We start from the raw sequence: 24,025 nt of genomic DNA, 5'->3' as shown, positions 1-24,025 counted from the left end.
AGAAGAACTAGAATTGTAAAGTGTTGAAAAGAAGTGCATAAGCAATAGTAAGATAACCAAATATGGGCATATGGGTAACCAGCTGTGTTAATTACACATAAAGTTATTGTATAAATATCTCTGCTGTATCTATTATTTTTGGAGAGACTTAAACATGCTGAGGGCTCTCCCCCACATGCTTCTAATAAAGATTTTCTACATTCTGCTCACTCTTGACTCTGAAGTGGCCTTTGTCCCACAGCAATTTGGCAAAGTCGGCAGGATCCACTGACAGTCCCAACTAAAGGAGAGACCCCTGGACAGCAGACGCCAGAGGGTAAGTACATTGTATTTAATACTACCCCATATTTAGTTAGGTCTGACTGACCACTGAGCCTCCGTGGGACCGCAGGGATCACGAACATTGGAACAGGGTCAGAGCGACTGATGAGGAAAAAGTATACGGAGACAACATTGTATACATCTAGAATCTCCAACAGCCAATGGACTGGCTGGAATGGAAAGGCTGAGTGAGCACTCCTCTAAGGTGCAGAGCCTTGCAAATTGTGTTTAGGCACACTGACTGACGGACTGATCGTGGTGGGAATGCATAGTGGGTGTTCCCAAAGGTGAAGAGCTTCCTGCATAGGGTTGAGGACCCAGGAAAAGAGACAGGTTACAAGTGTTAGAAGGGCAAGAGCTACAGTGGCAAAGTGGGAGGTATCAGGTTGAAGAAAGAGGGACAACTTAAACAAGAAACATTTAGTGAAATTTAAAGTGAGTAAATGCAAGTTACTGTGATTTTTGTTCAAGTCTGTATAAATGTTGGAAGCTTCCATAAATTAATGTCCTTATCTGTGGAGCTTGTGTCCTGAAGAGCTAACAGTCATTAACCCTTCGTGGTCTGGCTTTAATGTTGAACGTATGAGTCTGTTACGTGTTCTATTTTTACATGTATATATTTCTGTGGGAACCTTGAGTCATGTTTTGGTTGTGAACTATTTAAACCTGTGTGTTCCTTGGGCTTGGGACTGGGAATTTAATGCAAATTTCTTGGGACTTTGAATTCATAACCCATTACAGGAATCAATGTTTTGAAGTTGTTTGGAATTAAAAAGTGTGAATGTGATTATAATATGTGTTCATTTCAATTCAAGATTGTGCATCCAGAAATGAAGTATAAAAACTGAATTATATTTTAAATTAAAGATGCTGATGTTATGTTGATTCTCATTTTGAAAGTTTGTTTTGCAACTGTGAAAAGGCAACAATTTTTAAAGATAAAAACAAGAAATGCTGGAACCACTCAGCAGGTCTGGCAGCATCTGTGAAAAGAGAAGCAGAGTTAACGTTTTGGGTCAGTGACCCTTCTTCCGAAGAAGGTAGTAGTGAGTGATAAATTGGTTTTAAACCCTTATGAGGTGTTTGAGATTTCCTCTGGGTCTTTGCTGTTGTTGGGGTCTGCAGGGAGATTGTTGTATTTAAGTAGCTCTGGGCTGGAGCTCTGATCATGGGAGTCCGCAGTGGGTGGATCCACTCTGACCACACTTTCAATGCCGTGGTGAGTCATAAAAGAGTTACTCTCTTTAGGGTGTTTTTGTTTCCCTTTTTTCATGACTATGGGGTGGGATTCTTTGTTAATCTCCCCTATGTCCTCTGGGACATTCCTGCTCACAGGTATTTGTGTCGGTTCCACTGCACTCCCCTGTGGCACTTAGTCTAGGTGGGGTTCCCCTCAACCTGGCCTATGTGGCAAGTTCTACAGTACTCACTACATCCTTGCGGAGTTTTGGCCAGTCAAACTGCTGTTTTATGTGGGCTTTGGTTTCTTGTATACCGACATGTACAGCCATTGTAAGCTCATGGGCCATTCTCAATATTTCTCTCCGGTATCTATGCGGCATCACGAACTGGGAAACCACTGTCTACCCTTTGTACTCTGATCTGTGAGGAGAACTCCACTTCCTCATCAGTACCTCATTCTTTAAATAATAGCAATCAAGGATCCCTCTGCTTCAATTTCAGTTTGGGTAGCCTGAGCTAAGTCTCTTAATAATGGGTTGACTTGCTGAGCCTCAACTAAGGAAGATTCATTTATCGATTCCCTGGGTCGTTGAACTTCCCAGCAAAAATTTCAGACAACTAGACAGCCTGGTCATCTGTCTGCAGGGCCAATTCAGTGTCCTCTGGGGGAGCTGGTTTGGTCATGGCCCGAGTCACTGCACAATCAGGGGAAATACAGGGAACCATCTTCTGCCACTGCCCTGTCTCTCTGACCTCCTTCAATCTCTCAGCTCCCAGCTTCACCCCCACCAGATCATTACCTAGGAGCAGGACAACCCCATCCACAGGCAAACTAGGGACAATCCCTACAGTCACCGGTCCCGAAACCAGGTCGCACTCCAAGTGCACCCGATGTAAAGGTACGGTTATACACAGCCCTCCAATACCATTCACTACCATCCTCACATTCACTGCACTTGCTGGGGGAAAGGTCATGCCTTTTCCCAACAAAAGGGATCTGGTGGCACCTGTATCCCTGAGTACCAAGTGGGCTTGCTTTCCCCACTCAAAGGGGTATGGGGTACTCTCCCTTCAGATGCAAAATCCTGATAACCTTCAGGGATCTTATTAAATCTTCCTGCAGCCACTGCAGTATTTTTTCTGGGTTTTACTGCTGTTGCAGTTAAAGCCACAGCTTGCTCTGCTCTGCTTTCCATCAGTGTCCCTGCTTCTGCACTGGTCGGGTGAGCCCTGATTAACCCTACAGGCTTTCCGCATAGTTTCCAGCTATCAGCACTTAGATGACCTGCTTTATTACAATGGAAGCACACAGGTCTCTGGGTCTCACTCCTGCTCTCAGCACTATCTTTTTTGCCTTGAGGAGGGTCCTCTGTGTGCCCAGTGTTTCTGTCTCTCCCAGGACTGTTTGGCCTCCTATCACCCTTCCACCTCTTTCCCTTTTCGGTGTTGTGGCGGGTGATTAGGAAAGGTTTTCCCCCAGGGAACCAACTTGTAAATGATAGTGCACTCCTCAGCGAGAACTGCGACTTACCTCGCTCTGTGCACTTTTTTTCTTCCGCATGGGTCTTTATCGAGAGTGGGAGAGAGTTTTTACTTTCTCCGAGAAGAATCACCTCTCTGAGGTTTTCATATGTGAGCTCTACTTTAAGAGCCCTCAACCACTGGTCAAAAGCCAGCTGCTCTGAAACTCCAGGTAAGTTTGATCGGCTTGTTTCCTGAGGGTTCGGAATGTCTGGTGGTAGGCTTCTAGTACAAGCTCATATGCCCCAACGATAACATTTTTAGCCAGTTCATAATTTCATGAACTTCCATCTAGCAACAAAGAATAAACCACATTGGCTTTTCCTGTTAGTTTGCTTTGCATCAGGAGGATCCAGTTCTCGGCCGCCCATTTGAACTGCCTTGCAACCTTTTCAAAAGTTACAAAAAATACTCCCATACTTGGTGTGGGGTGGGGTGGGGTGGGGTGCAGAGGGGTGGGTGAGGCTTTGGCTCTTTCAAAGTCAAAGCGTGTCGAAGACTTTCGATCATCACTATTGACAAAACCATTCTCATTGATTGAATCAGAGAGCACCTCCATTGTTTTGGCTAGACTGTGTAATTACCTCTGTCTTCCAGCTGGCCTTTGTCTTCTCATATGCAAATGTGAGTTGCCATCTGTAGCTGTTTAGTTTTGCTTTTTAAAAGTTATTTGTAATGTCCAGTAAAACGGTCTCAAGCAAAGTTTCATACAATAAAATTAATATTCCCATTTGGAATGTGTGGTTTCCGTCACATCAGGATGGACCAATTTGCCCCAATTCATATGGGAGCCAAGACTCGAATGACAATATTGTCAAGAATTGTGCATTGATGTTATTAACGGACTAGGATGTGCTGATATAAAATGCTTTAATCTAACGACATGTGGTTATAAGGAAGCCGCGCAGTATCCCACCGCTGTGTCACCTCCAGAGGACGGCATGATAAGGATAGGGAACCCAATTATGTTACTGCGTGATGTTACCATGAATACATAAGAAGTGACGCAAAATTTAAATAGTGTAATTCCCGCATTCAGGCCAACAGCAGTAACCACCTTGTGTCAATTGTCTGCGCACAGCACATATTGCAGCAGCTGATCAGTCATTATAAGAATCGGATAGTCCCTGGAACAAAGAACCTAAGGGGGAGGAAGAAACGGAGCATATTTGGGGATGTAGGGGGTCAGCTCGGCAGTACTAACTCAGTCCTAAATTCATGGAGTATTTCAAATCACAGCCATAGATCTGCAAAGAACAGGGTGAGTGAAAGGGTGAACTTTGCAGGGAGAAGCCATAATGAATTTGACTGGGTCACAGTCTAAGGGACAGGCCTGTAATGTACTGGCCCAAGACTTAATTAGCAACATAGAATTGGATATCGAGGATATTTGAATCGGCACCATGCCCAGAGACGCACACAAGGAGGTTAGTGGCCTAAGTCTGATTAATTTGGAACCAGGTAGTGAAGAACTACGAGTGACCCGATCGACTTGTGGAGGGAAGAACTGCTCATATTTCTGCTGATAGTGCCACAAGGCACTAAGAACAGTACATATCCAGGCAGATATAGAATAGAATCTCTGGGAGTGGTGAAGGGTGAATCGGTATGCAGGACATGGACATGTGACAAAAGGCACTAATAACACCTTGCTCATGAGCACAGACGAGTGTTTTACTGAGTCACAACATTATATAGTGTGTACATGTGACACTCGAAGACCTACAGATGGCAATTCCGCGGTAGTGGTTATGGTCGAATCCACGAAGGGATCTTTCAAGGCAGTTCAGGCATCTCCAACCCAGTGGTGCTTCCTGACTGACGAGAAGGGTTGCCTCTATGGAGGACTGGTATGTGCAAATAATCACATGTTCTCTCTCCAAGTTGCAGACTCACTCACCTTGGGAGGCTTTCACCTGACAGGAAGGACCCTGACATGTATGGTCTTCAGTCCTTGCTCGGATAATAAGCTGAATGTAGATGATGTACCAGGGAAGGCGGCTCAAGAAGAAGTCAAAAGACCTTTGGCCACGGTCATTGATCACGTTGATTGAAGTTGGCAAATCATCACAAAGGGAAGGGTGCAGGTGAACTTAGCCAAGGGAACTGCTAAGGTATTGGGGGAGTCAGCCAGCACCAGTGTCGCGGCCGGCTGTATGCAATCCAATTAGTGGGAAATAGGCAGAATGGCTGCCGCTGTTGCATCAGCACTCGTCCTGATCATTTTCTTTGACATTTTTTGTTACTTAAGGTACATTGTACAATGTGTAAAATTGGCTGGGATGTCCATTAAGGGAAACACCACAGTGGCAACCACTCTAGTGACACCCCCAGAAAAGGGAAATCAGAACATAGACATATACACTGTCGTACCTGTGGTCAAGATGCTGCAATGCATCTGTCAGGATGAGTTAATAACCTCGTCAGTCTGCCCTCGCCCTGGTAGTGCCACCTTCCCCATGTCATGTACACTCTCACCTAGTCACATGCAATCCCCAGAAAGGAAAGCGGTATGGAGCACTCACCTTGGCAGACTGCAGGAGGTCATTGAACATCTTGTGTCACTGCACCCAGTTCCGGTGGGTGACCCCATGGCTGCTGACCTCCTCTGCAATCTCCACCCAGGTTTCCTTGGTCATGTGGGTGGATTTCTTCTTGCCATCATTAGGGAAGAGAACCTTCCGCCTTTCCCTTGCAGCCTGGAGGAGAATCTGCAAGGAGGCATCACTGAAGCATGGAGCCATCCTTTGTTGTGCCTTGTCCATCTTGTGCTGCCCTCTTCAGGGGGTGGGGGCGGGACAGGAACCAGTCACACAAAATTTAAAGCTGTCCAAAGCTGCAAATAACTCTAAAACAGGAGTGAATGCAGAGCTGGCAGGCTTTTAAATATGGCGCCAGCACCTGCTCCGGAGTCATCTGACGCTATAATCGGTGAATTGCATCCCCCCCGGCACGCAATGGGGGTGAATTGCATTTCCACAATGCTAAATGCCCACCCGCTGCATGATTGCTGTGCAGCAGCTGCCCAAGTGACAGACGGGAACAGCACCCACTTCCGTGCCTGCCACCTGGATTGACAACGGGCTCATTAAATTCAGCTGTATCTGTTTACAAAGATCAACAGTTGGCAAAAAGCCTTGAATTCTCCTTCATGAAGCTGTTCCAAGTTAAACGGGAGCAGCAATAAACAGACCTAGAGAAATTATCAATGAGGAAAATGTCATATGTTTGCATTGGGGTGAAAATTTACAACAGCCAAATTATTTCTTCTTTGAAGACCGCCAGGTTTCGACAACATGTTGGACAACATTGTATCCATACCAGCTGGCTTTTTTCTTGAAAAGAAACAAGTTACACAGAAATATGTTGGAAAATGAGCTGTTGTTTGTACAATAGATAAAGATCCATTGGCACTTGAGCAGGGCTCATCTCCAGACCAAACTCTGTGAGCTCAAATTCTCACATGTTTTGCTGACAAGTAGAAATACCAAAATAAAAGCCAAATACTGCGGATGCTGGAAATCTGAAATAAAAACAATTTCCAGCATTTCTTGTTTTTATTTTATATATTATAAAGACCAAGATGGATCTTTACCTGTCACAGAAAGATCAGCTGATGTGCACAGAAGTTTTGCAACTCACTTCCTCCAGTCTCTCAAGCCTGTTCCACCATTCATTTAGATATTTCTTGATGAGTTCAGGGAATGTGAGAGTTTCTGGAAGGCCAGCATTTATTACCTGTCCTGAATTGCCCTTGAGAAGGTGGTGGTGAGCCAACAGTTTGAACCATTCTAGTCCATGTTGTGTAGGTACACCCAGAGTGCAGAGAGGGAGGGAGTTCCGTGTTTTTGACGCAGCAACAGTGAAGGAATTGAGATACATTTCCAAGTCAGGATGTGTGGCTTGGAGGGGAACTTACAGGTGGTGATGCACCCATGTATCTGCTGGCCTTGTCCTCCTAGGTGGTAGAGGTCATGGGTTTGGAAGATGCTGTCAAAGCAGACTTGGTGATTTACTTCAGTGCATCTTGGAGATGGTACACACTGCTGCCACTGTGCATCAGTGCTGGAGGGAGTGAATGCTTAAAGTTGTGGATGGGCTGTCCATCAAGAGGACTGCTTTGACATGGATGGTGTCGAGCTTCTTGAAAGTCATTGGAGCTGTACCCATCTAGGCAGGTCATGGGTCTCCAATCACACTCCTGACTTGTGCTTTGTAGATGGATTTCAGAGTTGGATGTGAAATAAATGTCACAGAATTCCCTGCTGTTGTGGCTACAGTATTTATATGGCTGGTCCAGTAAGGTTTCTGGTCAATGGTAACCCCCCATGAAGCTGATGGTGGGGGAATTCAGTGATGGTAGTGCCGTTGAACGACAAGAGCAGATGGTTAGATTCTCTCTTGTTGGAGTTGGTCATTGTCTGGAATTGTGTGGTACAGAAATTAGTTGCCTCTTTGCAGCCCAAGCCTGAATGTTATCCAGGTCTTGCTGCATGCGGATATGGACTGCTTCAGTACCTCAGAACTTACGCATGGAACTGAACATTACGCAATTATCAGCGAACATCCCCCACATCCGGCGTTATGCTGAAGGGAAGGTCACTGATGAAGCAGCTAACGATGGTTGAGCCTAGGACACTGCCCCACAGAGTTCCTGTGGTGATGTCCTGGCGTTGAGATAGTCAGCTTCCGACAATTATATTCCTTTGTGCAAGGTATTACTCCAGTCAGTGGAGAGTTTTCCACCTGATTCTCATCGACTTCAGTTTTACTGGGACTTTTTGATGCCACACTTGGTCGAATACTGCCTTGATGTGAAGTGCAGGAACTCTCATCTGACCTCAGGTTTACTGCTCTTTCACCCATGTTTGGAGCAAGACTGTAATGCGATCCGGAGCTGAGTAGCTCTGAGAAGAACCCAAATTAAGCATCGGCGAGCAGGTTATTGCAGAGCATGTGCCGCTTGATAGCACTGTCAGCAACACCTTCCATCACTTTACTGATGATCAAGTGTAGGCTGATGGGCCAGTAATTGGCCAGATTTGATTTCCCTAACTTTTTTTGCACAGAACGCACCTGGACAATTTTCTACATTTTTAGGTAGATTGCAGTGTTGTAGCTGTAATGGAACAGCCTGGCTAGGAGCATGGCTAGTTCTGGAGTACAATCTTAAGTCATCAGTGCTACAATTGAAATGTTGTCAGGGCCCAAAGCCTTTGCTGCATCCAGTGCCTTCAGCTGTTTCTTGATGTCACGTTGAGTGAATCAAACTGACTGAAAACTGGCATCTGTGATGCTGGGACCTCAGGATGAGGCTGAGATCGATCATCCACTCGGCACTTCTGGCTAAAGATGGTTTCAGATGATTCAGCCTTGTATTTTGCACTGACGTGCTGGGCTCCCCATCATTGAGGATGGGGATGTTTGTGGAGCTGCCTCCTCCGGTCAGTTATTTAACTGTCCACCACCATTCACATCTGAATGCAGAAAGACCTTAGTGCTTTGATATGAATTGTTGGTTGTGGGATCAGCTAGCTCTGTCTATAACATGTTATTTTCACTGTTTAGCATGCATGTAGTCCAGTCCTGCAGCTTCACCAGGTTGGTGCTTAATTTTTAGGTATGCCTGGTGCTGCTCCTGACAAGCTCTCCTACACATGTCATGAAACCAGGTTTGGTCCCCAGACTTGATGGTAATGGTAGAGTGGAGGATATGCCAGGCCATGGGGTTACAGATTGTGGTTGAATACAATTCTGCTGCTGCTGATGGCCCACAGCACCTCATGAATGCCCAGTTTTGGGCTGCTAGATCTGTTCTGAATCGATCCCATTTAACACAGTGATAGTGTCACATAATAAAATGAGGGTGTCCTCAATGTGAAGACTGAACTTGGTCTCTACAAAGTCAGTGCGGTGGTTACTCCTAACAACACTGTGATGGACAGATAAATTTGATGCATTTGCGACAGGTATATTGTTGAGGATGACGTCAAGTAGGTTCTCCCCCTTACATAAATAAAAGCAAAATACTGCGGATGCTGGAAATCTGAAATGAAAACAGAAAGTGCTGGAAATACACAGCAGGTCCGACAGCATCTGTGGAGAGAGAAACAGAGTTAACGTTTCAGGTCTGTGACCTTTCACCAGAAGCCTCTTGTTGATTTTCTCATCACCTGCCAGAGGCCCAGTCTGGCAGAGATATCCTTCAGGACGCAGTAAGCTGGAGTGTTTCAGAGCCACTCTTGGTGATGGATATTGAAGTCTCCCACCCAGAGTACATTCTGAGCCAATGCTACACTCAGTGCTTCTTTTAATTGGTGTTCAACATGGAGGAGTACTCCATACTCCAGAGTGGGTAATAGGTGGTAATCAGCAAGAGGTTTCCTTGCCCATGTTTGACTTGATGCCATGAGACATCATGTGGTCCAGAGTCAATGTTGAGGACTCCCAGGGCCATTCCTTCCTGACTGTATACCACTGTGCTGCCATCTCTGGTGGGTCTGTCCTATCAATGGAACAGGACATACCCAAGGATAGTGATGGAGGTATCCAAGACATTACTTGTAAGGTTTTATTCAGTGAGTATGACTATGTCAGGCTGCTGCTTGATTAGTCTGTGGGACAATTCTCCCAATTGTGACACCCAGATGTTCATGAGGAGGACTTTGCAGGATCAACTGGGCAGGTTATGTCTTCAGAATTTCCAGTGTCTAGGTCACTGCTGGTTGTTCTGTCCAGTTTTATTCTTTTTGAACTTTTTCGTAGCAGTTTGATACAACTGAGCAGCTTGTTAGAACATTTCCCAGAGCGGTTAATAGTCAACCACATTGATGTGGGTCTGGAGACACATGTACATCAGACCAGGTAAGGACGGCAGATTTCCTTCCTTAATGAAGCAGATGGGATTTTTGACAATCTGGTAGTTTCATCATCATTACTGAGATGATCTTTTTATTCCACATTGAATAATTATTTGAATTTAGGTTTCTCCTGACTGCCATGGTGAGATTTAAACTCGTGTCTCTGAAGCATTAGTCCAGGCCTCTGGATTGCTAGTTTAGCAACATAATCACTATGTGTAAGATCTGGGTTTACTGCAATTTAATTAAAAAACCTCAATCAATTACAATCACAGTCTAAGTTGGGAGAGCAGATCTAAAAGGAACTTACAGGCCAAACTAGCTACAAAACCACATGGGTACGAGGGTTTTGTCACAAGTTTCACAGACTTGAAGTTTTCCACAATAAGAACAAAATTGTGATACTCAGCAAAGGGCAGTGGTCAACAGTTGCTTCACAATGGAACACTGACCCTCGGCCTCTGGTTAACTGCGGTGCCTTGTTGCTTGATTGAAGTCCATCTTCTGTCTTCTTCTTGATAGTGATGCGTGCCTTTGGGGTCTTACAAGTTCTTACTTTATACACCTTTCCCAGCTTGGTTCTGCGCCATATTAGGTAAAATCCCATTTCTGTTCATCTGATTGGTCAGTCATTACCTAACTGCCCTTTCATGATGGTACTTCGAGCCTGGTTTAAGTCAATGTCATTGTCATTCAGTAGGGGGTGGGGGAGCTCCAGATTCGAGCTTCCTTAACTCTATGAATTCCTTCACCAAAAGTCATATCTTGATCCAGTGCCACCCTGCTGTGGCTATTCAACCACAGTGGTCACTAAATGGAATTGATATGCGCTTATCTCATTTCACAGCTTCGTTGACTGTCAGGGATTGTTTACAGTTTTTTACCAGTTAAAAAGCTAACAGTCTCTCTGGGTTTATCCACATTCTAACAACTTTTAAACAAAGGATCTTTACATGGTCTGAAATTGTCCTTTTCATCGCTTCTCAACATGTCATAACTTGTACAGAACTCTAGCTAACATTCAACTGAGCTTATCCATCATGCTTCTGCTGTTATCTTACAATTTTAATCAATGTACTTAAGGATATGACAACTAAATTCTAACAGTACTATCATAAAATAAACTCAATCCGACAATATCCCCACACTGAGGGTGAAAGAAACTGATCCCTCATAATCAAGGTTTGAAAATATACTAAAGTTTTCCATAACAATACACTACATCCTTCAGCTATCATTTACATTTAATCCCAGTGCTGCTCATACTCTTGTTCACAGTAACTTTTCATTTTGGTGGTTAGTTTCAGTGACCAACATTCTCCATCTCAGGTTCTTAATCATACCTCTCTTATACCTGAGGGTGATCATCAATACCAGCAAAATACCTAGCTGAATACACACTAGCATTTGTAATGTTATCCTTATCCAAGAGTGTACCTCAATATTTGAACTGATGTCCCACCAGCTGCTATCATCGCCTATTGCTGCTAATTCCTTCTCCATTTCCTGATTAAACTGTCTCAAAACATAGCATTGCTCGGACAAGTGATTAATTCTTTGATCTCAACTCTATCAAGTGTTCAGCCCTTCAGTCCGTGCCTGTTACCCTTGAAGGTAACAAAGAAACCTCATTTCTTCAATTCTTTGCAATCTATCTCGAGTTTGTTCTAAAACTCAGTTTCTATCCTCAATTCTCCAGTTCCTTCCTTACTTGTAACCATCTTGTGGATATTCCTATTAGGTATTATTTTCCTAACCCTTTAATTGTCCAATACCAATTCCTTTCAATTTGTTTTGTACCCTTTAATTATTTATTTTATTGTTAAATTTTATCCAAATTATTGTGGAATTAGTTTCTTTTGGCAGTTTGTGTCAATGCTTTGATGCTCTAATAATTTCATATCATTATACTGGCCACCTTCAACCCATCGTGCAAATGTCCAGCAACTGAATATGTTTTGGATGCATTCTTCAGTGCATTCTATCATATATTTTTGCATGTTAGTCACTTCACATGTGACACAAGATCACTCGTTCAACCACAACTGCACACTCACATTGGAATCCCAATATCATGCTGCCCTTTCTGAACTTCAGGTGATCTTATTGAAAGATCAAGATGTGTGTATGTGGGAGATGGGAGTGGGCTGGTTATCTGTTGTGGAGTCTTTGCTCACCTCCCCCTGCATGGTCCCAATGCATAGGGTGATGGCCAGACTATCAAATTCAGTTCTCTTAAAAAAACAGACATAAACAGGGACACAAACTTGCCAAGAGAAAATTGTCAAATTACTAATCTAATCTACACTTTCTTGACTTCACTAAAATGTACATGGATTCAATGTTTTATCCCAATTTATTATTGAATGTTTTCCCTTAACTCTTATCTCCTATCCTCAATAATTTTCTCATACAATTTACACATCCTATCAGTTATTATCCCAATGTTTTGTGGCTCAACTAATCTTTATCCCACCTTTGCACATTCATATTGTAGCAGGATTAAGTCGCATTACTTAAGTCATTAAAAAAACTCTTAGAACCTCCAGTCTCCCAGACAAAATCTTACATTATCTGATCTTGTTGTTGACCACTCTTTCTTTTCTCTAGTCCATGAGTGATGTCATCTACACAAGCTTTACAATTTTTTACAATGAAAACAGAAAATGCTGGAAAGTCTCAGCAGGTCTGGCAGCATCTGTGGAGAGAGAAGCAGAGTTAATGTTTCAGGTCGGTGACCTTTCATCAGAACTGTCAAAGGTGAGAAAATAATTAGGCTTTAAGCAAGTGAAGGGGGTGGGGGGGGCGCGGAGGAAGAGGACAAAAGAGGAAGGTGTTTGATAGGCAGTGGCAGGAGAGATTAACTAACAAAGCTGTCCTGGGACAAAGACAGAGAGTATGTTAATGCTTGTGATAAAAGACAAAGCATTAGTCCAAAGAGAGTGTTAATAGTGGAATAATGAGCAGCTCTGTCGACATGAATAACAGGCACATGGTTAAAAAGTAAAATAAAATAAAAAAATAACAAAATAAAAAAAGGTCATTCATGCTCTGAAGTTATGAACTCAATGTTCAGTCCGCAATGCTGTAGAGTGCCTAATCGAAAGATCAGGTGCTGCTCCTCGAGCTTGCGTTCATGTTCACTGGAACACTGAGCAGACCAAAGACAGAAATGTTGGCATGAGAGCAGAGGGGGGGGGAGGGGGGGAGGCGGTGTTGAAATGGCAAGCAACTGGAAGCTCAAGGTCATGCTTTCGGACTGAGTGGAGGTGCTCCACAAAGCGGTCACCCAATCTGCGTTTGGTTTCCCCAATATAGAGGTGACCACATTGTGAGCAGTGAATACAGTATACTAAATTGAAGGACATACAAGCAAATCGCTGCTTCACCTGGAAGGAGTGTTTGGGGCTTTGGATGGTGAGGAGAGAGGAGGTAAATGGGCAGGTATTACACCTCCAGTGATTGCATGGGAAGGTGCCATGGGAAGGGGACGAGGTGTCGGGGTGATGGAGGAGTGGACCAGGGTGTTGCAGAGGGAACAATCCCTTCGGAATGCTGACACAGGAGGGGAGGGAAAGATGTGTTTGTTGGTGGCATCACACTGGAGGTGGCAGAAATGGCGGAGGATTATCCTTTTGATGTGGAGGCTGGTGGGGTGGAAAGTGAGGACAAGGGGAACCCTGTCGCGGTTCTGGGAGGGAGGGGAGGGTGTGAGGGTAGAAGTGCAGGAAATGGATCAGACACGGTTGACAGTCCTATCCACCACAGTGGGAGGGAATCCTTGGTTGAGGAAAAAGGAAGACATATCAGAAGCGCTGTCGTGGAAAGTTTCATCATCAGAACAGATGCACAGAGATGGAGAAACTGGGAGAATAGTTTGGAGTCCTTACAGAAACAAGGTGTGAGGAAATGTAGTCGAGGTAGCTAGGGGAGTCAGTGAGATTATAATGAATACTAGTAGACAGCCTATCCCCAGAGCTGAAGACATAGAAACATAAAAACATAGAAAATAGGAACAGAAGTAGGCCATTCGGCTCTTCGAACCTGCTCAGCAATTCATTATGATCATGGCTGATCATCCAGCTCAGTAACTTGTTCCCGCTTTCCCCCCATATCCTTTGATCCCTTTCACCCCAAGAGCTATATCTAACTCTTTCTTGAAAACATACAACTTTTTGGCCTCAACTGCTTTCTGTGGTAGTGAATTCCACAGGCTCACCACTCTCAACATACCATTTGCCTTTTTTACTGCCTGTTGGACCTGCATGCTTCCCTTCAGCGACTGGTGTATGAGAACACCCAGGTCTTGTTGCACATTCCCTTCTCTCAGTTTATAGCCATTCAGATAATAATCTGCCTTACTGTTTTTGCTACCAAAGTGGATAACCTCACATTTATCCACATTATACTGCATCTGCCATGCATTTGCCCACTCACTCAACTTGTCCAAATCACCCTGAAGCCTTTTTGCATCCTCCTCACAATTCACCCTCTCACCCAGTTTTGAGTCATCTATAAATTTGGAGATATTACATTTAGTTTCCTCATCTAAATCATTAATATATATTGTGAATAGCTGGGGTCCTAGCACTGATCCCTACGGTACCCCACTAGTCACTGCCTGCCAAAAAGAATTTGGAAAAAGAATTGTTTATTCCTCCTGTCTGTTTTCCTGTTTGCCAACCAATCTTCTATCCATCGCAATACACAACCCCCAATCCCATGCGCTTTAATTTTACAAACTAATCTCTTACGTGGGACTTTCTCGAAAACCTTCTGAAAGTCCAAATAAACCACATCCACTGGCTCCCCCTCATCAACTCTACTAGTTACATCCTCAAAGAATTCTGGTAGATTTGTCAAGCATGATTTTCCTTTCATAAATCCATGCTGACTCTGTCTGATTCTACCATTGTTCTCCAAGTGCTCTGCTATAAAATCTTTGATAATAGACTCTAGAAGTTTCCCCACTACCGACGTCAGGCTGACTGGTCTATAATTTCCTGTTTTCTCTCTATCTCCCTTTTTAAATAGTGCGGTTACATTAGCTACCCGCCAATCTGTAGGAACTGTTCCAGAGTCTATAGAGTCTTGGAAGATGACCACCAATGCATCCACTATTTCTAGGACCACCTCCTTACAAACTCTGGGATGTAGATTATCAAGACCTGGGGATTTATCGACCTTCAATCCCATCAATTTCCCCAACACCATTTCTCTACTCATACTGATTTCCTTCAGTTCCTCCCTCCCACTAAACCCTGTGTTCCCCAACATTTCTGGTATGATATTTGTGTCCTCCTTTGTGAAGACAGAACCAAAGTATGCATTTAGTTGGTCAGCCATTTCTTTGTTCCCCATAATAAATTCCCCTGTTTCTGACTGTAAGGGACCTACATTTGTTTTCACCAATCTTTCTCTCTTCACATACCTACAGAACCTTTTTCAGTCAGTGTTTATATTCCCCTCAAACTTACTCCCGTACTCTATTTTCCCCCTCGAGGAAGAGAAGGGAAGTGTTGGAAATAGAACATGTAAAGGTGAGAGAAGGGTGGAAATTGGAAGCAAAGTTGATGAAGTTTTCCAGTTCGGGGTGAGAGCAGGAAGCGGCACCGATACAGTCATCCATGTACTGGAAAAATAGGGAAGGGAGGGGGCCTGAGCAGGACTGGAACAAGGAATGGTCAACATTTCCCACAAAAAGACAGGCACAACTAGGACCCATGCGGGTACCCAAAGCAACACCTTATATTTGAAGGAAGTGAGTGGAGTTGAAGGAGAAGTTGTTCTATGTAAGAACAAGTTCAGCCAGGCAGAGGAGGGTGGTGGTGGATGGGCACTGGTTGGGCCTCTATTTAAGGAAGAAGTGGAGAGCCTCAGACCATCCTGGTTGGGAATGGAGGTGTAGAGGGATTGGACATCCATAGTGGCCGTTAGGGCCAGGAAACTGGAAAGTGTCAAAATGACGTAGGGCATCTGAAAAGTCACAGATGCAGGTGGGAAGAGACTGGACCAGGGGAGAAAATATAGTCAAGATTGGAAGAAATAAGTTCAGTGGGGCAGCAACAGGAACAATTTTTTCTATGTTTCTATTCCCTAACTCCAGATGGTGAAAAATTCTGTTATCCGTTACAGCTTCATTGACACTCCCCAGATTTAACGTTATCTCCCCACCTCACTCAATAACATTGCTTATTCTTTACAGAGGTTCTGTTCAGGTACAACAACACAGAGAATAATAATCTGTTGCTCTCAATCCCACCAAGCTACTAGTGAGGCTGAGATATAAAAGGAAAGGAAATGTTTAGGACCCGCAGTGAGGATAAAATGGCTGTGTGAGAAAAAAAAGAGGAAAAACTTGTGCGTAAGTAAGTTTCTGTTTGTGTGTTTTAAGTTTCCTGTGTGATTTCTTTGTGTGTCTGTAAGCCAGTGTCTAGTAATGGTCAGTTAACCCTCTATGGTCTGGTCCTGCATGTTGTCTTAAAGTAGTTGGTTGTTCAACATGGGTTGGATATTAAATTGGTATGAATAAGGAAAAAATAAGTTATGATAACATTGAGGTCAGAGTGTTAAAAAGCAATTGCTTTGTGCTGGGAAGGGGAGAGAGAGGAGTTCCTCCAGGGGATAATGAGTAATGACACTCAGAGACAGAGGAAACGTGAGCTCCATCACTTTGAGTGTTCTTGTAGGTGAAAGCCTTTAAAACCCCTTTTCCCCAACGATGGTAAGAAGAGGCCCTCTCACCTGACCAAGCAAGCCTGGGTGGAGATAGCAGTTAGTAGCCATGGGGCCATCCGCCAGGACTGGGTGCAATGCCGCAAGAGGATGAATGATCTCTTGTGCTCCACAAAAGTAAGTGGCACTTTATTGCATGGCTCTGCTGAACCTGGGTTTCCCCACACAGAGTGGCACATGTGTGCCACTGCCATGCCAAAGACAGGGAGGTCGGGCAGGGAGGAATGGATGCGTGTATGAAAGAACTCACCCTTGTCTGCTGCTCAGAGTATGGCACCTACATGACAGGCTCAGTCAGTAGTACAGACTGAGCTTCCCCCATCTTTGTGTCCAGCACCCCTGTTGTGACGTCTGTTGTGTTGTTGCTTGGTAAAGCTCAATATCTGCCTCCTTGCTCCTCTCGGGATAAGAGAGCCCACAATTCACGTGAAGCAACCAGGACTGGTGGAGGAGTGGCAGACCTTTGTCGGCTGACACAGGCTGAGGAGGAGGCCCTGGAACTAACCATGTGAAACATACCATTGCGGAAGTGGTCCTGGGTGAACAGACAGCCATTTGATATACACAATGATTACTTAGAAAATGTTATTGTGTGAGACAATGCTGTCATAATTGTAACATTCACACGATAAAGACTGACACTGTGCTCTTCACATTGTATCTTGCAGGGCGATGCTCCAGATCCGATCTGCCAGCCCTGGCGTCTTCCCACACCTCTGAGGAAGAGATATCCTCAAAGAACGCAGTGTCCCATGATGCCTCTGCCCCTTCCACCAGCATAGACACAGTCACCTTGGTGGGATTTTGATTGGTCTTAGAGTCTGGGTCACAAGCTGGTGACAGCACTGCACACGCACCCAAGCAGCTGACTGAGGCTGAGACAAGCGAGGCCCCGGATAGTCGGATGGCTGTCAGTGGCCAGCCCCATGCTGAGCCCAAGGTTACTGATGAGCCTCTGTTGTCGACAGCGCATGGCATGCTGTAGCTGCAGCAGCAGTCCTGGCAACATCAGGTGGAGATGCCACAGGCCATGCGCAGCCGTGAGCAGATGATGGGGGAGTCCATCCAGGGCATGACAGCTGCCGTGTCCCTGTCATTTGAGTGCATGGTTTCATACATGGAGAGGATGGCAGCCCTCTTGGAGAACCAGATTCCGATGCTCCGCACTGACCTTAAAAACCTTGCTACGGCCATGAGCTGGACACAGCAGTGGCAAGGCAAGAGAGCGACCAGGGACATGGACCCTGCCCCTGGTCCTTCCCAGGAAAGCAGCGAGGTTCATACGAGCCTTGAGAGGGAGGAGGTGAGCCTGCATGCCATATCTGGGGTCTCCCCTCAAGGTGGTTCCAATGTGGACACCAACCCTCCTCCCCTCCTCCGGTAAGTCAAGCTCTAGCAGCCATGATGTCTGAGGAGAGTTCTACACTGCCTCAGGCAGCTGGGGCCCTCCGGAGGATGACCGCCAAAGTCATCCAAAGCCAAAGAGTGTACTGAACCGCAGCCTGCCTCCAGTCAATCTGCTAGCGCAGAAGTGGCACCATGAAAGAGCAACTGCAAATGTCTCAAAAAGACGATGTGACACAAATGGGTCTGCTTGGATGACACTCCAATGTATAATGTATTCTTATGAAATGTTCTTCATTAACATGTGTTATTTTTCCTGATAGAATGAAGTGTTAGAATGAAGTGTGTCTGCTGTACCCATCGTGTCTCCTCCCATTACATCATTGGCATTTCAGAACTGCCAATGTCTGGAATAACATCATTGCCATGCCAGTATTACTCATGTGCATCTCCATGGATACAGTCACATGGACAATAACTCAGTCAGCTGCTGCCAGTCATGTTGGAGACAAAGATGTTACAAATGTGGACTGCTGCACAACAAGTGAGTGAGGGGGGAGTGTGGTGTGTAGGGCACAAGGTGCACCTCGGGGTCTGGAGAAGCGTTGATCAATAAGGCGTTGTCGTGCAGCCCTTGCTCGCTGCTCTCCCTGCATGCGCTGCCTGGATGCTATCCATCCTCCCATGGGCATTTCCTGCTGTAAGTCCTCTGTGTCCTCATCATCATAGGAGGAGTCCTGCTCACATCTCTCCTCATCCTGCAAGGCCTCCGTACTATTGAGTGTGTAGTTGTGCAGAGCACAGCAAACAGCAATTACATGAGCTACTCTTTCTGGCTTGTACTGCAGGGCCCCACCCAAACTATCCAGGCAGCGGAAGGGCATTTTCAGCATGATGATCACCTGTTCAATGGTGATTCTTGTTTCGCCATGGCTGGCATTGTATCTCTTCTCTGCATCACTAGTGGGATTTTCTCACCTGCCTCAGGAATCATGTCTGCAAGGGTTAGCCCTTGTCTCCAAGAATCCACCCCTCCATTTGAATGAGATCAGTGAACCGCAATGGCAACTGGGACTGACGCAGGATGAAGACGTCATGGCAACTGCCTGGAAAGCAGGCACAGATTTGCATGAAATGCTGATGGTGATCACATACTAGCTGCACATTGAGCGAATGGACGTCCTTTCAGTTGAGGTCGCCCGGCAGGAGTCTTGATGGCCACATGGGTGCAGTCGATGACCCCTTACACCTGTGGGAATCCTGCAATAGACACAAATCCCCTGATGAATGGCTCTCAGGGTCCATTCTGAAGTGGACATAGTCACCGGACCTCCGGTACAGGATATCGGTGACCTCCCTGATGCAGCGGTGCACTGCTGACTGTGTCACACGACATAGGTCATCGGTGGGTCCCTGAAATGATGCAGAGGAGTAGAAGTTAAGAGCTGCTGTTACTTTGAGGGCCACAGCAATAGGATGTCCACCAAGGTCCAACGGCTGCAGGTCATCGTTCAGCAGTGCACAGAGATGTGTCAACAATATGGTGTGGCATGGCATTTCCCGTCTTAGCTTTCACTAAGACTGGCGCGGCATAAACACATCCAGATTGTTGCAGTTGCATGGCTTGACCCACCAGTGATATTACCGTTAACTGCCTACCATTTGTACCATTTATACCTCGCTGCTTGATTGCTAAATTATTTTAAAACACAAGGTTAAATACTTGGAGCAGGGGTGTCCAACTTTTTGTGCGGGCGGGCTGGGGGCACATTACAATTTTTGTCTTAACATAGGGAGACAATTTCGGAAAGATAAAGACATAAAAAAATATATCTTACTATTAATCAAAACAACAAATGTGCATTTTTGTGAAGAACCTTTGAATGAGAAGGCTAACTGCTGTGAAAGCCTGCAAGTGCTCCAGAACTAGCCGTACCTTTATTCAATCTGTTCCAATACAGTTACCACACAGGCATCTACCCGAAAATGTGGAAAATATTCCAGTTATGGCCTGTCCACAAAACACAGGACAAATCCAAGCCGGCAAATGACTGATCAATCAGTCTACTCTCAATCATCAGCAAAGTGATGGACGGTGTCACTGACGGGGTTATCAAGCGGCATTTATTCACAAAAACCTGCTCACTGTTGTTTAGTTGGTTAGTTTGGGTTCTGCCTGGGCCATTCAGTTCCCAAACTCATTACAGCCTCAGTCCAAGAACAGATATTTCAGGTAGAGTCAAGGTACATTCCCTTGTGGGAGAAAGATAGGACAAAAGAAGGTGAAAGAGATAGAGAGTAAGATGAAGCAGGAAAAGGGTGCTTATGACAGATATCAGCTTGATAATACAAGTGAGAATATAGAATACAGGCTGAATATAGAAAGTTCAGAGGAGAAGTGAAAAAAGAAATGAGAAGCAAAGAGAATATGAGAAGAGACTGGCAGCTAACATAAAAACTAAACTAAACTAAACTAAAAAGGAGTCATAAAGTCTTCCATAGGCATGTAAATAGTGAAAGGGCGGTGAAAGGAGGAGTAGGACCAATTATGGACTAAAAAGAGGATCTACACATGGAGACAGAGGCATTTCTGAGGTACTAAATGATTACTTTGCATTACCAAGGAAGATGTTGCCAAAAGTATTAAAAGAGTAGATCATTGAGAAACTAGATGGGCTAAAAATTGATAAAGAGGAGGTATTAGAAAGGTTGGCTGTACTTCAAGATTCATAAGTCATCAGGACTGGATGAGAGGCATCCAAGGATACGAAGGGAACTAATGGCGGAAATTGCAAAAGGCACTGACCATAATCGTCTAATTCTGCTTAGACATGGGCGAGTGTCAGAGCTCCAGGATGTGTGGTTAGGATTTGCAATGCACTACCTGAGACTGTGGTGAAGGTAGATTCAATTGTGGCTTTCAAAAGAAATTGGATAATTATCTGAAGAGAAATGGTTTGCTTGTCTACGGGGAATATGCAGGGGAGTGGGGCAAATTGAATAGCTCTTACATAGAGCCAGCACAAATAGGACAGGAAAACTGTCCTCCTTCTGTGCTGTAACCATTCTATGATTCTATGAGTCAATGCTCAAATTATGATGTCAGTCAGCTGTTGCAGCTGAATTCATGCAATATTTTGAAACTTAGACCGTGCAGGTCCAGTGAAGACCTGTGCTAATCAATCTCAGCTGCACGAGGGATAACCCAGGAGTGCTATTAGTTTTGATCTTCTAGAATTCCCTAGATTCTAGAATGATCCTCATGGATAGGAAGGTAGCAAACGTCACCTGTACAACAGGCTGTAGTTGCAGTGCCTCTGGGTCTCCAACATGAGCAAATGGAGCAGAGGCTACAGAGAGGGGAAGCTCTGCACAGAGGGAGGAGCAGGAGACTCTGCACAGAAGGTCCTACCCACTATGGGAATTCAGGGACCACTTCTCCCACCTCCACCTCAGCCAGGAGCAAAGCCTGAGGGGCCTCAGGTTCATTAAGATGATGGTCACAGAACTGTGCCACCTCCTCCAACAGAATCTGCAGCCTCACACCAGGGCGAGGATGGCACTGTCAACGGCCATCAGGGTCACTGGCGTCCTCATCCTCTACACGACCAGATCATTCCAGACCGGAACAGGCAACATGGCGACCATCTTCCAGGACAGCCATTGCTGCATCAGGGAGGTGATGGAGGCCCTGTATGCAAGGAGAGGTGATTTCATCATTTTCTCTCTAAGCAGAGAGAAGCAGAATGAGTGGGTATGGGCTTTGTCAAGGTAGCAGGATTCCCAACAGTTCTGAGAAAAGTCAAATGCCCCCATGTCAATGAGAAGATGTACAGGAACTGCAAGGGCTACCACTCCAATAATGTGCAGTTGGTGTGGGACCATGTACAATCCATTATATCGGTGAATGCCCACTAACATGGCAGCAGCCATGCTGGCTTCATCCTGAGATGGCTTCATCCTGAGACAGTCTGCTGCTCCCGCCATCGTCAAGCCACCAAGAAGAAACAGAGGGTGGCTGCTCAGAGACAGTGGCTACTCACTATAGACATGGTAAAGACCCCTCTGCCACCCAACCAGGCCGAGAACAATGGGTGCACAATGAGAGCCACACTGCCACCAGAAACATTATGGGGCAGACCATTGGCATGTTTAAGCAGTGGTTTCCATGCCTGCACCACTCAGAGACAATCCCATAGTAGTTTCCAAAGCATCAAAGACCTCCACAACATTGCCATCATGAGGTTGCAGTCGTGGTAACCAGGCAACCGCAGGACACCTCAAGGAGAAGGCAAAGAAGGAGCAGTAGGGGAAGGAGGAAGAGGAGGAGGCATCTGAGACCCCTTCACTCTGTACGGGTCGTCCAGGAGCACCTTCTCAGACTCCAATTCCTTTAGGAGATCATTTCTCACTCTCATGGCTCCACTATTCCCCGCGTTTCCATTTATCTGGGATACCCGGTCACAAGAGCCTGCAACAAAAGGCACCAACGATAATCATTCCATAACATCTTTATCCAACAACACATCTAATTATACAACCATAAATGAATTATTCACCCTTGTGCATTCCTTTAGTGCCTGTCTTGTGGGTACCTTTGCCTGGTCCAGTGTTTCTACACTGTGCTACCCCAGTGGCTGGTGGAAGGTTGCTGGAATCCAGTGGGGGAAACTCCAGATGACCTTGCAGGACATGGTTGAGCAGCTCTGGAAAATGAGGGTGGGCGGCAGAGCATGAATGTTGTCATCATAGAATCATCGAAAGTTTAAGGCACAGAATGAGGCCACTTGGCCCATTGTGTCTGTGCCGTCCTAAAAATTGTCCACCTATTTTAATCCCACCTTCCAGCATTTGGTCTGTAGTCCTTCAGATTACGGCACTTGAGGTGAATATCCAGACACCTTTTGAATGAATTGAGGGTCTCTGCCTCAATTACCCTTTCAGGCAGTGAGTTTCAGACCCCCACCACCCCCTAGTTGAAGAGGTTTTTCCTCATCTTCCCTCTAATTTTTCGACCAATCACTTTAAATCTATCCCCAATCGTCACTGACCTCTCTGCTCAGGTGAGGAGACCCTTCACCTCCACTCTATCCAGGCCCTTCAAAATTTTGTACATTTCAATCAGATCTCCCCACAGCCTTCTCTGTTCCAAGGAGAACAACCCAGCCGATCCAATCTTTCCTCATAGCATTTTTCCTGTCCTGGCAACATCCTCATAAATCTCCTCTGTACCCTCTCTAGTGCAATTACATCCTTTCTGTAATGAGGTGACCAGAATTGCACACAGTACTCAAGTTGTGGCCTAACCAATAAATTATACAGTTCCAGCATAACCTCCCTGCTCTTGTATTCTATACCTCGGCTAACAAAGGAAAGAATTCCATATGTCTTCTTAACTACCTAATCGACCTGCCCTGCTACCTTCAGGGATCTGTGAACATTCACTCCAAGGTCCCTCACTTCCTCTACACTTCTCAGTATTTCCCCATTAATCCTGTATTCCTTTGCCTTGTTTGACCTCCCCAAATGCATCACCTCACACTTCTCCAGGTTGAATTCCATTTGCCACTTTTCTGCCTATCTGACCAGAACATCATTATCTTCCTGCGGCCTACAGCTATCCTCCTCGCTATCTACCACAAGGCCAATCTTTATGTCATCTGCAAACTCCTTGATCATGCCCCCTACATTTATGTCCAAATGGTTAATATATACCACAAAAAGCAGGGACCAAGTACTGAGCCCTATGGAACACCACTGAAAACAGCCCTCCAGATACTAAAACACACGTCAACAATTACACTTTGTTTCCTGCCACTGACCCAATTTTGTGTCCACTTGCTGCCTTGCCCTGGATCCCATGGGATTTTATTTTTTAACCAGTCTGCCATGAGAGAGGACAGCAGGTTTGTACTCCAATGTGCCATCGCCACTGCCCTGGGCAGCACCTCAGCAATCCCAGCAATCTGTTGGAATACTGGACTGCCATGAGAGCCTGTATTCCCCTTTGAGCACTGAGACCTGCAGCCACGGTGGCTGCAGTCTGAACTTGCACGGCAGCA

General features: G+C 45.3%; 1 protein-coding gene across 2 annotated transcripts in view; it reads left to right on the top strand.

Moving 5' to 3' along the window:
* Window positions 1-257: 257 nt before the first annotated feature.
* LOC137385016 (lectin-like) overlaps window positions 258-24,025 on the top strand; it is a 113,270-nt gene continuing 89,502 nt past the window's right edge. For both annotated transcript variants that reach the window (XM_068059754.1, XM_068059752.1), the window contains exon 1: window positions 258-316. The gene's annotated coding sequence lies outside the window, so the exon portion shown is untranslated. The remainder of the gene's footprint in view (window positions 317-24,025) is intronic.

Source organism: Heterodontus francisci, chromosome 27 (genome assembly GCF_036365525.1).
Source record: "Heterodontus francisci isolate sHetFra1 chromosome 27, sHetFra1.hap1, whole genome shotgun sequence".
Lineage (NCBI taxonomy): Eukaryota > Metazoa > Chordata > Chondrichthyes > Heterodontiformes > Heterodontidae > Heterodontus > Heterodontus francisci.
The sequence above is the reverse complement of the archived record's forward strand: the minus strand, read 5'-3'. Positions and strand labels throughout refer to the sequence as shown.